This window comes from Protopterus annectens, chromosome 2.part1 (genome assembly GCF_019279795.1).
Source record: "Protopterus annectens isolate FY-2018-M chromosome 2.part1, PAN1.0, whole genome shotgun sequence".
Taxonomy (NCBI): Eukaryota; Metazoa; Chordata; order Ceratodontiformes; family Protopteridae; genus Protopterus; species Protopterus annectens.
Genome location: NC_056729.1, coordinates 354,391,930 through 354,409,042, shown reverse-complemented (window position 1 = coordinate 354,409,042; position 17,113 = coordinate 354,391,930). Strand labels below are relative to the sequence as shown.

General features: G+C 41.3%; 1 protein-coding gene across 1 annotated transcript in view; it reads left to right on the top strand.

Moving 5' to 3' along the window:
• Positions 1–1,008: 1,008 nt before the first annotated feature.
• The window catches only part of HASPIN (histone H3 associated protein kinase), a 1,280,677-nt gene continuing 1,264,572 nt past the window's right edge, over positions 1,009–17,113 (top strand). The window contains exon 1 of the mRNA XM_044063451.1: positions 1,009–1,131. The gene's annotated coding sequence lies outside the window, so the exon portion shown is untranslated. The remainder of the gene's footprint in view (positions 1,132–17,113) is intronic.

Here is a 17,113-nt window from a genome sequence, read left to right as displayed (position 1 = left end):
GAGTCTTATTGGAGATCTGGAGAAAGAGGGGAAACCAGCCTCAGACTGACTGTGGTCTCTGTGCACTCTTAAGGGAAATTGCACTTTACTGTGTGTGCACTTGTCATTCTCCCAAGTGTACATCCCGTACTGGTGCTAGTGGTGAGGATTGAGGGTCCTAGATTACTGTTGCCAGTGGTGGGGCGTCACTGCCTTATACAACTGTACTTTACTGTCCTTATGGCATTGTGGGTTTAAAGATGACATGAGGTAGTTTTTCTTCTGTTAACCCTTGAACAAATGGAATGATTTGGTTTCTGGAGTGGACTGTATCTTTAAAATGCCATGCCGATGGGAAGAGGTTCTGACCTAAGACTAAACATAGAATATGCGTACTATTTACATTGTGTGTGTGTGTGTGTGTGTGTGTGTGTGTGTGTGTGTGTGTGTGTGTGTGTGTGTGTAAATATATATATATGTATATATATATATATATATATGTATATATATATATATATAAATATATATAAATATATAGTCTATTACCCAACCTTGACAAGTGGGTGGGGGATAGGTAATGTATACTGGTCCCAGCACCCACGGCACTCATGGACAGAGATGGCTTTATAAATGCCTGGCACTCAGTGTACTACTTGAATGTAGGATATCATTATTCTTTTGGGAAAACTTGGTAGGCTTAGAAAGGCTCCTTGGGTCATTAGCCTATTAACAGTCAATGAATATGACTTGTCAGAAAAGACCTTTGCATTGTTGATACCATTATGATGGTTTGGAGAGAAGAATTAGTTTACATGTACTGTGAAATACTTGAAGTTGCATTTTCAGTTGACTGCTACATATGACATGTTTTGTCTCAGGACAGAATAACAAGTGAAGGAATCAATGTTTTTGTTTTCTTGCAGATGCCCATTACTGATATTGTGAGGCAGACTGTCTGTGTAAACATTTCTTCACATTTTTCCAGATGACTAATCTTTTCTTTCTTTCTTTTTTTTAATTTCTAGTACTGAGCCGTCTCCTTTGACATCTCTGAAAACACTTGGAAAGTTTGTAACAGAACGTAAAAAACACAATCCTTTGCCTGGTTCAGTTGCTGTCAATCGAATAAGGGCTACGAGGAAGAATAAGAAGGTGAGAATCATTGAAATGGGTTTGCTGATACGATTCGTATATCTGGTTTGGGGTGGCCAGCCTCCTCATTCAGCAGTACTAAAATCATGTACATTCATACTTGGCTTCTAAAACTTTTCAAGGCTACTAGACCCCCTTTCCTTTACCCTGCTCAGACAGCCAGTTTTCATTGAAGATCCGATTTAGTATTTCAGTAGCTAACATCAGAAAGAGAGAGAAGGGAGAGAAACAGCTCAAGGCTATGTCACCGTTAAAGGTCTTGTGGAATGGGTAATTTTTTACCACTGAGTTTTGCTGTAATTATGCTCTCTGCATGCAAATTTGCCCCTCTGATTATAATGATTATAAAATATGCAGTTATTTTCGTTAGTTTCTTCACTGGAGCTATGCTTGTTAGGTTTACTAAACTTGTGTGTATATTTCCTGCTTGCTGAACAAGTGTCCAAGTACTTTTTGATTGAGCCATGTGGTCCTGCACTGTAATGGTGTGTGTGTGTGTGTGTGTGTGTGTGTGTGTGTGTGTGTGTGTGTCGGGGGGGGGGCAGTTTCTAGTGGATAGGTGTGTTTTTTGTAGACTTTAGCAAATTTAAACAATGACACGGACTGCAGCACAGTCAGTCAGTTACTTGGTTTGGTAATCAGACAAATTAGTGAACAACTAAATGCATTTATGCTCAAATAAAAGGTAGCTAGAAAAGGAACAAACAGGTCAAGGTTTCAAGTGATGTGTATAATAGATGGCATGAAGTTTAAAAAAAACAGATGCAACTATCCATTAGTTGTCTACATTGTAGTATGATCACTCTCAGGAAGAAAACTGAGTATGTGAATCACTGCAAAGATGGTTTACATTAAAGATTATATGCATGCGTATATGCATGTATGGGTACATCGACTGACTTAGTGCTGTAATGAAAAATGTTCATTGATCTTAGTGGGCTTGGCAAGGTGGATATTCCACCTGTATGTCGAGCCAGGTACTGCAGGCAGTACCTAGAGATAAGCCATACTGTTTTCAGCAAATTACATTGGAAAAAATGTGATTTGTGGGAACAATACCTACAAGGGAGGAATTGAGGCCTAAAAGGCAGCAGGATTTAAATGAGCTATGTAATGTTTGAGTGAGAGAGATTGGGTAGATTAAGTGATATATAGTGTGTGTCAGTACGGTTTTTGATGTAAAATGTTTGCGAGTAGGATCGTGTTGGTGTGGTTTGTTTTCATTTATATAAATGTATGGTTGCCTGTGTAGTAAGTGATGGTTTATTGCAGATGTTTCTTGCATAAAAAAGCAGGAATTGAATAATTTATGTAATATTGCTTAGGATATATAGCTTTATATGTGAAGTATAATGTTTATGTTAATATAGGTTGATTACTTTTATATGACTGTAAATTTGCCTATGTCACAAGTGATAATTCAGTAAAGGTGTTTGAAAAAAAAAGCCATACTGTCTTCAGTGCCAAGTACTATGTACAGCTGGAGCTGTACTGCAGGCTTCAGGAGTCAAGGGGGAGAAACTGGAACCAGATGCATATGCAGTTCAGTGTAATGCGAGAACATTCTCCAAAACACGTGTGGGGATGGTTCTCAGTGTTCTGTTTTCAAAAACATATTTAACTTCCTAGTGGGCTAGTGGCCTTGTGCGAAAGTGCTTTATCTCTGATGGAAAAATTGCAGGTATTATAGCTACGTCTCTGTTCATGTGAAACTCCTCTCCCATCAGCCTCATGATCATGCAGCTCCACCTGTTTGTCAAACCTGGCTCCCTGCCAGCATTATCGGGTGTACCATACAGGTGGAGTTACTGCACCAGAGAACATTGGCATGGCTCGGCTGCCTGCTGAAATCTCAGGCAAGTTTGGTCTGTGCTCAGAATATGTAATGAGATTCAATAGCATAGAATATTATAGAATTTCAGTGCACTTTCTTGGCATAGCAAAGACCCCCTTCAGATTAATACCATAGCCACGCGCTGTTTGTCCAGTTGATGACATCATCTGATGGTGCTTCCAGATGACACAAAATCCAGAAGTAAGTGTTTTATGTGGCATGCTTTGTGATATAGTTGGCAATTCATGCAGCAGTTTTACAAATTATGATACTGGGGAGAACAAATAACGGAGTGTGTCTCAGCAATGAAATTTAATTATAGAACTTTTGGTGATCACAGAACTGCCAGGGTAACATCTTAGTTTTCTTCTAACCATAGATGCATCTTTGTTTGCGTCTTTATTTAAGCTCCTGAACTCCAGTGGTGTGGCCATAAGAGAAGTTCAAAGGTTAGCCCTAGCCAGGTGCTGTGGATGACCATGTAGTGCCTACCCATGCATGCTAGGGAGTGTACCCAGTATATGTGCGTCATTAGATCATTACTGCGGTAGCTTTACTGTAAGTGAGGTGTCTTGCCAAGGAGTTGACCAGCTAGCCAAACTTCCCAAGCTTATGGCTCTAGACCCTGGTATGCAAGACGATGCAAAGATAATCAGTTGCACCAAAACGTCAGAAGAAACGTCCTGCCAAAGAGTGCACCCTTCCCTGGGTTTTGGGATATCAGTTGGCTAGCTGCTCTTCTAAAATGAGCAAATCGGCATTATTTTTTGTTAGTGTTTTTGTTTTGTTGAATTGTTTATTTTAGGGTATTTCTGCCTGTTGGAGTACTTGTCAATAAAAAAACTTTACCTCAGAGCTTCAGTTTTATGGTTGGATTTCTTTGAGGGAATTTATGTAAAATTGTGTTTTTCTTCTAAAACTAACAATATTTTGCGTCAGATTTTTTTTGTGGGATTTGTACTTTATTGGACAGGGCAAGTCCTTGGTGATTTTTTTTCAAGAAAAAAAATTACTTTTCTGTGAGAAACTGTGACCTTTCTCAGCTCTGCTGATGGTTTATCACATATTTGGTTGTAAGCCAGTTCTGCGTCCCTCTGGGTATTTCCTAACTCTTTGGTGAAGTTTAGTAAATTTTGTGAAGAAAAGTGTACCACCTATCCATTACTTTGTTGTGAGGGGGTTGGGAAAGTATTTTTGGTGCTTGACTAAAAAATTTTACCTCAGTAATTACTTCTTTAGTCCGGAGGTTTTTCAGACTTTTCTTTAAGGCTCTATCCACAACTAGGGCATCAACCAGGATCTTGCTAAGACTGTCACTTCTTCCCTAAGTAGCAAGAAGAAAAAAAAAAGTTGTCCAGGAAGCTTCAATCTTCGAGCTAGCTTCCTTCTTGCCTCTGCCTCTGATATGTGACTGCTGTGGCAATCAGTTGCTTTTCAAACTGCTCATCTTTTTCTCCTGGTGTTGCTCCTCAAGATGCCACTCTGGACTGGTAGCTAGGTACTTCCTCTGCGGCTGTACAGTTGACATTGCCAGGGAGGGGAGAATCACCTTTGCAAGCTTTGGGGAATGTACTGGAGGATGTTCCTTCGATAAACTGCATGGAGGAGCCTCTCCCAAAAGGAAAGGACCATTGATACAGCTGCTCTTTATCTGGGAGGGTCTCCTAGAAAAAGAAGGCATAAGATCATTCATTTTTCCCGATTTAGAGAAGATACCTGTCTGAGTTTGGCTAAAGGATTGTTGAGGGCTTGATAGTCCTTTGAATGGTGATTATCCTCCTCAGAACAGCAAAATAATTTCTTCTGTCAGATTTTGAGTCCCAGTCTGAATGACAGGATTTGGACTGAGACTGTGTTCATCTCTTCACTACAGGGTGGAGATTCTGAAGAGAGTTCTTCCTCAAATTCTCTGCCTGAAAAAGGTCTTTTTCATAAACTGTTGCCAATATGAGGGATTTTTTTTCAATGGGAGCAAATACTTGTTGAATCTTAGTGAAGATATAATCCATTACATGAGGATTTTCTTCAACCTGCATCTGTTCATTCCATTTTGCCAGCTATAGAGTATGCCTTTTAGGAAGCTTGCATTTTTCCTGATAGTCTTCTACTCTTCAAATATCTGATAAGCTGTATAAAGTGCTCCAGTCCCATAAGCTTTTTTTTTCCCTAACCTCAGGGCAGATCCTGCAGTATATTCCTTGTCTGTTCAGCTTCTACCAAGAATATTTTAGCTGCTAGCCTTACCTTTTCTGACAAATTGGGAAAGGTTTTTGTTACATTTGGTAAAAAAAATATATATATATTTTTCCACATTGGCTTTCAGAGTTGTAGCTTGTCAGGTACACATATTTGCTGGCTTCCTTTGATATTTTAAGTAATTTAATTACTGATCTCCCTCCTTTAAGATGCTAAAACTTCTGTGTGTTTCGCAGTATCTGCTACGTCTCAGGTACCCAAACATTCTTTGATTTTTATTTTATGATACTGCTGATGTTTACTGGGTTGCTGTAACTGGCTATGTTTTGAGAAAGTTTACTTGGTCGCAAGCTGAAAGTTTGTCAAAAGATTTTAAAACTGAAATGTCAAATGCTCCTGTGGATAAAGAAATTTGTGATTCTTCCTCTGTGGATATCCTTAAGGGTGTTGATGAAACTGGAAAGTTAAATCAGAGGGTTGCCCAGAGTTTTTAACCTTCCTTCCTTTCAATAATATAACAAAAGCTATTTTGTTCCATTTCAACTTTATCTTTGAAAAAGCTGAACATGCCTACACAACAAGTTTCAGGCGAACAAAATAAAAAAAAAGGGGGGGGGACAACCTAAAACATTAGACTGACTGTATGACTCCTCTTGATTTCCCCCCTTCCCACCCTGTCATCTCTGTAAATATATCCCATTGTTTAGGTCTGCATTATTCTGTGTGGGAGCAGATAACTTTAGACAGTTGGGTTTTGAGAATAATTCTAAAAGGCTACAAGCTAGCAGGTGGGACTCCTCCCTCAGTTTCAAGCGATTCCTTCACATTGGACCTGATCAATGCCAACATGGGGGACTCTGTTCCATACCAGAGGTATACCCCTCATTGGTAAGATCTGACCATAAATTAATCACTATGGACATCCATATCCCGTCCCCACCCCCAGCAAAGGAAACCACGGTCAAAAACTTCTCAAAAGCAAACTTCCCACTTCTCAAAACCGAGGTGGAATCCTTCAAAGCCCCAGGGCCAGTGGAAAATATGGCCCAAACCGCAGAATCCTTTACAAATGCATTCTATGGATACCTACAGGAATGCATGGATCGTGCTATCCCAAATAAAACCAAGGCACACTCCTCCAAAGGCAGGAGACCTGTCTGGTGGACCCCAGCCATAAATAAGCTGTACAACAGAAGGTGGAAGCTACTACACGACAGAGCAAAATCCCTGAAAGGGAAGGCAACTCTGATCAGTACTAGCAAGAAACTACGATCCCTCATAAAATCATCTAAGGCTAGATTTGAAAGAAAAATTGCACAAGACGCTAAAGATAATCACAAGGCTTTTAGTTATGTCAGAAACCTGGGTGGAAACTCCCAGATATGCTCTGAGTTAGTGCAAAATGACAGAAAATACACTGAACTCACAGACATTGCCAACATCCTGGCAGACAGGTTCAGTGCAAACTTCTCCCCCCCAAATGAGCAAATGACTATCCCAATAGAGTATAGCCTCCCTGACATCACAGATGCACAGGTGAGAGCTGCCCTCTCCAAAGCAAAAAACAGCATCAATGGGACCGGACGGTGTCCCGGGCTGTTTTACATGAGCTCCAAGAAGAACTGAACCCTCACTTAAAATCACTGTTCAGTCTCAGCCTTACAACAGGATATGTACCCAAAGAATGGCGTACAGCAACAGTGGTCCCACTCCATAAAGGTGGTGCCACAACGGACCCCGGAAACTATCGCCCTATAAGCCTAACTAGCCTGGTCTGCAAAGCTATCATCATGGAACTCATAAACCAAGACATTGGGAATCTCCAAACACTGGATCCTACCCAATTCGGCTTTAAGGGCAGATCTTGCCTTTTGAACCTGGTCAGTTTCTTTGAAACGGTCACCAAGACCATAGATGAAGGGAAGGTAGTCCACACAGCCTACCTTGACCTTGCAAAAGCCTTCGACACAATACCCCACTTGGGCATCATAAATAAGCTCACCAGCTTAAATATCAACCCCTATGTCACAAGATGGGTTGCAAACTGGCTTAGGGATAGAACCCACATGGTCAGAATTGCAGGTGCCATGTCAGACTCGAAACCAGTTACAAGTGGCATCCCACAAGGCTCAGTCCTGGGACCTCTCTTGTTCAGTATATATTTCTCTGAGGTACAGGCTAACACAGGAGGACTATGGCTGACAAAGTTTGCGGATGACTGCAAACTGGGGACCATAATCGACTCACCGGCTGACACAAGCATCCTCCAAAAAGGTCTCACAGAGACAGATAACTGGTGCCAGAGCCATGGCCTAAAGTTAAATGCCAAAAAGTGCATAGTCATCCCCTTTGGGGAAAACAAAGTGCCCACAAATTACCACATAGGTGGTAATCCATTAAGTACGGAAGAAGTAATTAGGGATTTGGGGACCCAAGTAGATTGCAATCTCTCCTTTGATAATCACATTGCCAAAGTGGTTAGAAAGACATTCTATATAGCCCACCTTATCACAAAGGGGTTCACATCTAGATCAAGAGAGGTCATTGTGCCCCTCAACTCATCAGGTCCATAATTGAATACAGTGCCCCATTTGGGATGTACCTTACCCGACACCTGCTACAACTAGAAAGACCCCAAATGTACCTCACCAAGAGGATCAAGGGACTCAAACAGATGCCCTACGCAGTTAGGCTAAAGAAACTCCAGCTCTACTCAGTTGCTTACCACCTACTCAGAGGCGATTTGTGCCTGACGTATAAAGCCATGTCCAACCCAGAATTAATGGACATGCTCCACCTCAAGAAATCCAAATCCATCAGAACTACACGCTCCAGTGACTTAAACCTCGGCACAGAAATAAATAGAACGTGCTGGAGGGACAGATTCTTATCCCAGAGGCTCCCCTCACTCTGGAACAAAATCCCAATCCATGTCAGACAGAGCCCCTCAATGACCCTCTTCAAGAAGAATCTTGACATTTGGATGGGAGATCGTAAATTTACCCTTGGGATCTCTTCTGTGTCACTGCTAGATAGAGGCACGGTAAACTAACCTTAAATGGGCTATCTTCTGTGACCTACTATACAGAGGCAGTGTCAACTAATCTAGGAAGGGTGGCGAAAGCCAAACACACTCTGGCTAGGCTTGTAAATGCCTTAGGGCAGATAGCCTAGTATCAACCTATGAACCTATGACCCTATCTTCCAGCCAATCCGGCCTGTTCCCTACTTTTCTGAATAAGGTACTGCCTTTGGGGGGATATAATCTTTTTTCCCAGACCAAAAGGGAAGTGATTTTATTCAAGAATTTTTCTGGTGCCAGAGAGAGCGAGAGAATGTGGAGACCAGTACTAGTCCTTTCTTTGTAAATCTTTATATCACAGTTCCAAAGCTCAAAATGTTTTCTTTACAGTCTCTGCTACCCTTCATTCCTCCTCCTTGTTTTAAGAGTTGTATACCTTCACATTTCAAGTGCTTTTTTGCATTTCTTTTTATCTGGTTTGCTTTTTCAGTTTGCTGTATTGCCTTTTGGGTTATCTTACAGATTTGAGTATGTTTACAGAGTATGGCTTCTGTAATAGCCATTTGCTGGTCCGTGGGGCATTCATATTTTCTGTTTACAATTCTTTTTCGGCTTGTCAAGAGTCTCTGGTTTGGGTAGTGAAGATATTTCTCATGCTGAGATTTCAGGTGAATAGTGAGAAATCTTCTCTTATTCCTTCTCGTATGATAGTGTTTGTAGGGTGTCTTCTAGATACTATACTTATGATGGCATTTCTTCTTCAAGACAAAGTGCAGTTACAGGGAACAATTTCTGATATTATTGAACCAGACTCTTATCGAGAGAATATCTCAGAATTCTAGGTTTGATAGCTTTGACTATTCTAATGATTCCCTTGCTCAGACTTCACGTGAGAAAATTTCAATGGTTTGTGAAGTCAGTTTGGTCCCAACACTATCACTGTCTATCGTTTCAAATTCCATTACTGGGGTTTGCAAAAAGGGAGTTGTATTGATGGGTAGTTAGGTATCTCTCAACCTTGATTTTCCCTACTCCCTGCCAGTTCCCACTCTGTCTGTAATGACAGATGTTTCAGACATTGCTTGGGAATCTTTTTCCAAAGGAGTGAGGGAGCAAGGTCTATGGGGCAAATAAAACCAATTAAAACATATGAATGTCAAGGAAATGATAGCTCTAGTAAATGCTCTCAAATCTCTGGGCCATCTTGGGCTCCAGGCTCTCTGACAATACCAGAGTGATGTGGTACATAAACAAGGAGAAACCAAATCCTACCCCTTTGCAGATTAACTGTGATAGCCTGGGATTTAGCAACACAATTCAGTTTGTCCCTCCAGGCTGCATGCATTGTGCCAGAGCAAACCATTGTGGCAGGCAAGCTGAGTAAGACCAGGACACATCATGAATGGAAGTTACACTTGGTATTTTTCCAGGAACTGATCTAACTATGGGGAACTTCTTAAATTCTTTTGCCTCCAGTTGAAATCCAGTTTAAGAAATTCTGTTCCAGGGCTCCCAAGCTAGCCTGGAAGACAGATGCCTTTTCATTTCCATGGATGGGAATGTTCCTGTATGGCTTTCCACCCTATCCTCCCTTTCCTCAGCTGTTCTGTCTTCTTTTAAAAATGACCGAGGGCAATTGCCACAACCTTCCTCACATAATGGACGTAATTGCACAGGCCAACAGGTGTTTGATACACCTCAACCATCAACCTGTTCACTTTACTGCCTGGATGATGGAATGTCAATACCTTTTAGGCACCTTTTCTTCCTAAGACATGCACCAGGTTTTAAAGGAAGTGAAGAAACCTGCTGCTAGAAAATCATATATGGTAAATGGGAAATGCTTTTTAGTTGGTGCCAATCCATGAACCAGGGCTCATACTCCTGCGATTCTTTAGTATTTGTTATCCTCTGGTCTTTGTATTTGTTTTAGTTATCCTCTGGTCTCTCCCTCATGCTTCTGTCAAGGTTCATCTCTCTACCATTTCTGCTTGTCTGCCAGTGGATTCCTCCCCTTCTACCCTACAGCTTCTGAAACAGTTTTTGAAAGTGGGGGGGGGGGTGTTAAGTATCCATCCACCTAGCATACTGGTAACACCTGCTTGCGATCTTAATTTTGTTTTTTAGATTGCGCACACACTTTTTGAACTTGCTCATGAGGCTGATTTGACATTCTAGACAATGCTGCTTATTGGTCTGACTTCTGCAAGAAAAGTGTCTGAATGATGAGTTATTACTTTCTCATTTTTCACAAAGATAGGGAAAGTTCGAGAACAAATCCCGCCTTCCTTTATGTCTAAGGTTGTTTTAGAGGTTACACTAAGCTAGGCTGTACATCTCCCGGTTTTCTTTCCAGAGCCTACAAATAAGGGTGAGAATTCTAGCTCAGGTACTATACTGAAAGAACAAAATCCAGGGCTTTCTGATAAAGTAAAAAGTGATAACCACTGTATAAACAGACTTTCTAAATGGTTGCCCTATATTATTACTTTTTGTTCTTGCCACAAGAAGTCGTTTCCAGGCAAGGTCAGACTCTGCTCTGGGTGTTTCTGTGGCTTTTTAGAAAATGGTGGACTAGACACAGCAACTTAGTCATCTGGGCCCACCTTTATGAAGCACTGCAAATTAGATTTCTTCTCTAAGTCTATTCTTAAAGGAATCCTGCAACTCTGATCCAGCTTATTCCTTCCTTACTAAGTTCTAATATTCATCCCATTTAGCTTAACAGTGATCTAATGTTGAGCATAGCACAGTTGTGGAAGTAAACATAACAATAGATCTGATGTTGTCATTTTCATTCATTCCTCAACATATGGGTCTCTGATCCGACTAGGCCTTTCTCTTTAGATTCTTGGATCTGACTCTCAAGCTCCTCCCTTTACCCATAATGTCCATTACTTGCCAGATTACCTTAGATCTCGTTTGCCACTCTAATGATTTGTTTGGGATTCCATTCTCTTGAGCACTAGTTTTATTCACATTTGTTCATGTTTTATTGTTGATCCTTTTTCAATTCCCAAATATGTATACACTACCTCTGGCTCAAGTTCTTTTATGTCACATTCTTGTACCAAACTTGCTGCTGCAGTTTTCCTGCTTTAAAGGTTGCTTTTGCAGACTTGGACCAAATGACATTATTGTATCATCTGAAAAAGTTTTGACAACTTGCAGTTGTGGTTTCAGTTGAAGGTAAGTCTTTACACTTTGTTGTTTTCTTGGAGCTAAATTATAACCATGGCCTAATCTGTTAGCTTAATGGGTTAAGGGCAAGATAAGAATAGCAGTGGTGATAGGGAGTCACCCTAAAATATCCCCTCTTTGAATTTTTATCCCTGGGATAATAACTTGTCCTTTATCTTGGCTTAATTGCAAAGTGGTCTGCCACTATTTCATGGTCACTGTAATGTAGTTGATCGGTGTAGGATGTATCTTGTACATTTTTAAGCATTCTTTTATCCATGAATGTGGGATACTATCAAATGCTTTTTTGAGGGCAATCCATGCCATACTTAGATTCTTCCCCTTTTTAGTTCTCCATTATGACTTTATTTAACAACAAATGATCCTTTGTTCCATATGACTTTATTGTTTTGCCTTTTTGTTTTATTGTCATGATTGAGTTTTCTTCTAAATGACTATAAGCTCTGTGTGCATCAAGTCCAGTGTACAGTTTATACATTGTTGGAAGGCAAATTATTGGCCAATAATTTTTAGGGTAGCTTTCAGGTTCATTCTTAAGTAGGAGCATTGTTTTTCCTGTTAACCAGGTTGGTGTCTGTTTAGGGTGCACACATAAATAGATGTTCTTCGTGTTTCACTGTTGCAGTAATCACATTTGGGTTATCTGCTTGCAGTAGCCCTCAGTTGGCCTGATTATCAAAGTCTTGGGTCCTGCATTGGTTGCTGTCTTACCTTCCGTGACGTCAGGTAGTCAGGGGTATAAAGCATGCAGTCGATGTCATTACATCGGTCTTTCTTGCCTTGCAGTGCCCGAAGCAAAAGCAGTTCGCAAGTGCTGGCCGGCCAACTCCTGAAATTTTTGTTTTCGAGTTTCAGAACCGAAGTCTTCAACTAAAGCCAAGTATCCCGTTGGGGAAACTTTTTTTGCTCTAAACCGATGTCAGTAAAAGTCAATAATTGTATTTCTTGTGGAAAGCAAATACCTCATAAAGATTTTAATTTATACTGTATTCTTGCCTAGGCCCTGACCACAACATACCTCGCTGTCGGTTTTGTGTCTTATTTAAGCAATGAACTATTCTTCATCGGTATATTTACGCTTCTAAATATTTTGGTACTCTGTTCTATTATCCAAATACATCTTCGGTAAGCCATCCGACTACCGACATTCCGAAAAAACACAAAGCTAAAAACATAGAGAAGGCAGGAAACTGAGAGAGAGACTTTATGAACATCTCTATGCTATAAAGAAAGAAAAGTTAGAAAATGTTTTAGCAAACCATGTAAAAAAACATCCAGGACACTGGTTTAAGTTCAGGATTATTGACCAAATCCAAAAAGAAGAGAGGGAGGGACCTGCATCTTTAAAATTAGAAGCATGTGAATTAGTTTGGCAACTACGTTGCCATTCATATGTATTACCTGGGTTAAATGATGTTTGTTCAATTACTTCCATACTAAAGTTAGAGCTTGAATAGATAAGTAAGGCAGAGATGCTAACAAATGACTATTAAATATTTTTCAATTTTTAATGGTTTTATGTTTGAATATGGTTTTAAAATATATGTAAAATAATGTTTTATTAACATAAAAGTTTTATGTAACAAGGAATTAACCTTTTATAGCATATAAAATATTTATGTCTTTAAGTAATTTGTAGGGCAAACCGCATGACTAGTGTTGGAATTGGATCAGGTGATTGATCACATGATGAATTTTAAAGTATAACAGTTGAATGTTTTGTGTTACATGTGTTTTTTTTGAAGTTTGGTATTGTACCAAACAAAAGCGCTCATAATATTAATAAACGTGGGTTGTGAGCCATGCTGGACTGAGGCTGTTTCTCTGTGGATTTTTAAGTGGTTTGTTTTCCAAAAATTGTATTTCCAAGATAAAGACAGAGACAGGTCGCCTAGGTCCAAAGCTGCCGATGACGCTTCTCTTAAGCCAGTCACCAGTTCACCGGTACTCAGTGAGGCACTTTCGCAGCCCGATATCCGCTACTTCAGATATGCAGGCCTCTACTGAGACCCATTTGGAGTCTGGTATGCCGCGAGATGCTTCAACTGTGGGACCTGCGGATGTCTCTACCTTGAATAGGTCCAGAGCTGCTGTGCAGGCACCGGCTTCTGAGAGTGTATTTAGGCCTACTGACTTGCATATTAAACCGATGCCATCTTCTTCAAGGCCTAAAACTTGAACTATGCCTAGAAAACCGTTGCCCAGACCGCATGGTCAGGCCTCTATGCCTAAAAAACAAATAAGAATGCCTGAAGAATTTATTACTTTAATCAGGGGAAGCCAACCTTCCCCCTCTAAGAGACATAGGACTGAATTTGCTTATGATACTTCTGGCCAGGATTCTGAAATTTCTGTTTCCTCTGATGACCAGGATTTACCCTTATCTACTTATGAGGATTCTGATGCAGAAGACTTTATTCCCTCTGCTCCCCTACCAGAGGATTTCTCTTTTGGTGAGACCTTGCATACTCTTAGGGAGCATTTTCGTTGGGAAAGTCAGGATTTCTCTGATTCTAAAAAGAGGCTTAGGGATTTCTTACTCCTGCCCCAGCACAGGCCTTTAGCTATCCCTCCTGTACTAGACATTGTTGATGATGCCTTTTCAGAATCTAGCTTGGCCCCTGACTCCCCTGCTTCCAGAAAACCTGATGGATATTACAGGGTTCCTGACTCTCGCAAGTTCCTTTTTAAAAATCCTTCTGCGGATCCTGAGACCATTTCACAGGGACCCAAGGGCATTAAGGCTACTACTGCCAAAAATCCTACCCCCTCTGATAGAGACTACAGGACGCTGGATAAATTGGGTAAGAAGGTATGCACTTCTGCAACCTTGGCCATTAGGGCCTTAAATTGCCAGTTTCATATGTTAAAGTATCAGCAACATATTGTTGGATTGCTTAAACAAAAAATGATGTTGATTCCTGATTGTGCTGAAAATAAGGATTTACAGGATTTAATACATTCTGCTGAACAAGTTGGAAAACATACTTTGCAATGTGGTTTCGATTCACTAGAGGCATTTTGCAGGGCTGCTGTCACTGGGTCTGTACTTAGAAGGCATACTTGGCTTAAGGAGCAATCCTTGCCAGATCATGTTAAAGCTAAATTGCTGGATGCTCCCTTAAATCAGGACCACTTGTTTGGCAACAAAGCAGAAGTAGTACTTAAAAAGATGGAGGAAAAAGCTAAATCTATGCAAACTGTTAAAGATTTCCTACAAGTACAGCCTCCAAGATTTAGTAGGCATTGGCCCTCTAAGAATTGGTCCTTTCCTGCCTCTTCCAGGCCTTCAGTCCAAACCCAGAACCAGCAGAACACCCAGGCTTCAGTCGCAGGGTACACACAGGACTAAGCAGTGGGGGGCTCCCACTTCCAGATCAGGGAGTAGTAAGACTCCCCCCTATGGTAAACTGTCTCAATGACTTAATTTTTAAACTTCCAAGCACTTCTCAACTGACTGCTCCTTTAGAGGGGCAATATTGCTCTGCAGGCAAAAAACTGGGAACTCATTACCCAGGACAAATGGGTTTTAAATAGTTTCCCAAGGATACCTATTTCACTTCCACACATTACCAACCCCAAACGGTTGGCCAGATCTACCCCCAAATCAGTGGGCAGAGGCTCAAAAACAAGTACTTTCTCTCTTAAGCATAAAGGCTGTTCAAACTGTGCCAGAAGAGGAAAGGGGACAAGGTTTCTACTCAAGACTTTTCCTGGTACCCAGAAAAGACAGCTCATGGTGTCCTATCCTGGACCTTTCTATCTTAAACACCTTTTTGGTGATTCCAAAATTCAACATGCTAACTCTTCACCAGTTGCTTCCTATGCTAGGCATAGATGCCTGGCTGGCAACACTGGATTTAAAGAAAGCCTGCCTGCACATCCCAATCAGGGAATCTTGCAGAAGATACCTATGCTTCAAAGCAGGCTACATGCACTGTCAGTTCTCTGCACTGCCCTTTAGCTTATCTGCTGCGCACAGGGTATTCACAAAGTGCCTAGCTCCAGTCATTGCATTTTGCAGGCAAAGAAATATTCAAATATACCCATACCTGGATCAGGCATTAAGCCAGGACATACTTTTGAATCATTTGGCATTTGTGGTAACTTGTCTGGGGTATACCATAAACGAAAAGAAATCACATCTTGGTACTCTGTCAACAAATTACATTCCTGGGAGCAAGCTTGAACACAACGTCCAGATGGTCTTCCTCACGCCAGAGAAACAAATTCATTTGACAACTTACTTCAAACTAGTGGCCACAAAAACCCTGCTATCTGCAAGGCAAATACTGCATGCCTTGGGGTTCATGGCCTCATGCATTCTACTAATTCCATATGCAAGACTGCATATGAGGAAACTACAATGGTATCTAAAAAGCCTATGGTGTCAACATTCTCAGGATCTAGAAGGAATGATACCTATCACACCTTGCCAACGGTTAGAATACCTTTGGTGGGCAGAGTCCTGCCACCAAAACAAGGGACTACCATTCACTCTACCCCCTGCCGCCCAAACCCTAACAAAAGACGTATCAGACTATGCATGGGGTCACACCTGGCAGGGAAGTACATTCAGGGCAAATGGAACCCAAGTCAAATGCACCTGCATATCAATCAAAAAGAAATGTTAGCTGTGCAGAATGCTTCGACAGCCTTCAAGGACCACATTCTTCCAGGACAATTAATGGTAAAGACGGACAACACCACTGTCGTGGTACATAAATAAGCAGGGGGGGGGTACCCATTCTTACCCCCTCTGCAGACTAGCCATGGCTCTGTGGAACACAGCCTTGAGCTACCAAATGTATCTACAGGCTCAATTCCTGCCAGGAAAACTAAATTTGAGCTACCAAGTGTATCTACAGGCTCAATTCCTGCCAGGAAAACTAAATACACTGGCAGAAGAACTAAGCAGAAATCTCGTGGACCCACACTAGTGGAAACTGGAGCCAAAGACTTTCAACATGTTGATAAACAAGTAGGGGAACCCAGATATAGACCTGTTTGCCTCCCCACAGAACTACCAATTGGACAAATTCTGCAAAAGGACTCCCCACAAACAAGCTTGGAAAGTGGATGCTCTGTCCTTCAGCTGGAAAAATGTATCAGTTTATGCCTTTCCTTCTCTGCCTCTCCTTTCCAAAGTACTACTAAAGATCAAACAGGACAAACCAAGGATGATACTGATTGCACAAGACTGGCCACGCCAGCACTGGTACCCCTTCTTGCGCAGTGTCACAGCTAGTCCCATGGCACCTGCCTCGGACCCCTACCCAGCTGTCACATCAGGAGAGCCAGATTCTGCACCCCCAGCTTCAAACACTGAACCTGGCAGCCTGGCTAATTACCTGATCTCTCCGTTACCATCCCTCAGTAAACAAGTGTTGGATGTCATTTTGGAGGCAAGGAGACCTAGTACTAGAAAATCTTATGCTGAAAAATGAAAAAGATTCTGTGCCTGGAACCAAACTCAAGATGGCCACAGCAGTGCCCAATTTACCTCAGATTCTTCAATACTTAACTGAGATGCTTCACAAGGGCCTTTCCTTTCCCCCATCAAAATTCACACCTCAGCCATTTGAGCTCATTACAACACTGAACCCACCCCTCTTTTTCTCACCCACTGCTCAAGCAGTTCCTCAGAGGGGCCAAAAACTTAAGAACACCCAGGAGAGCCCCAACTCCAGCCTGGACCTTAACTTTGTATTGGAAAAACTCACTCTTCC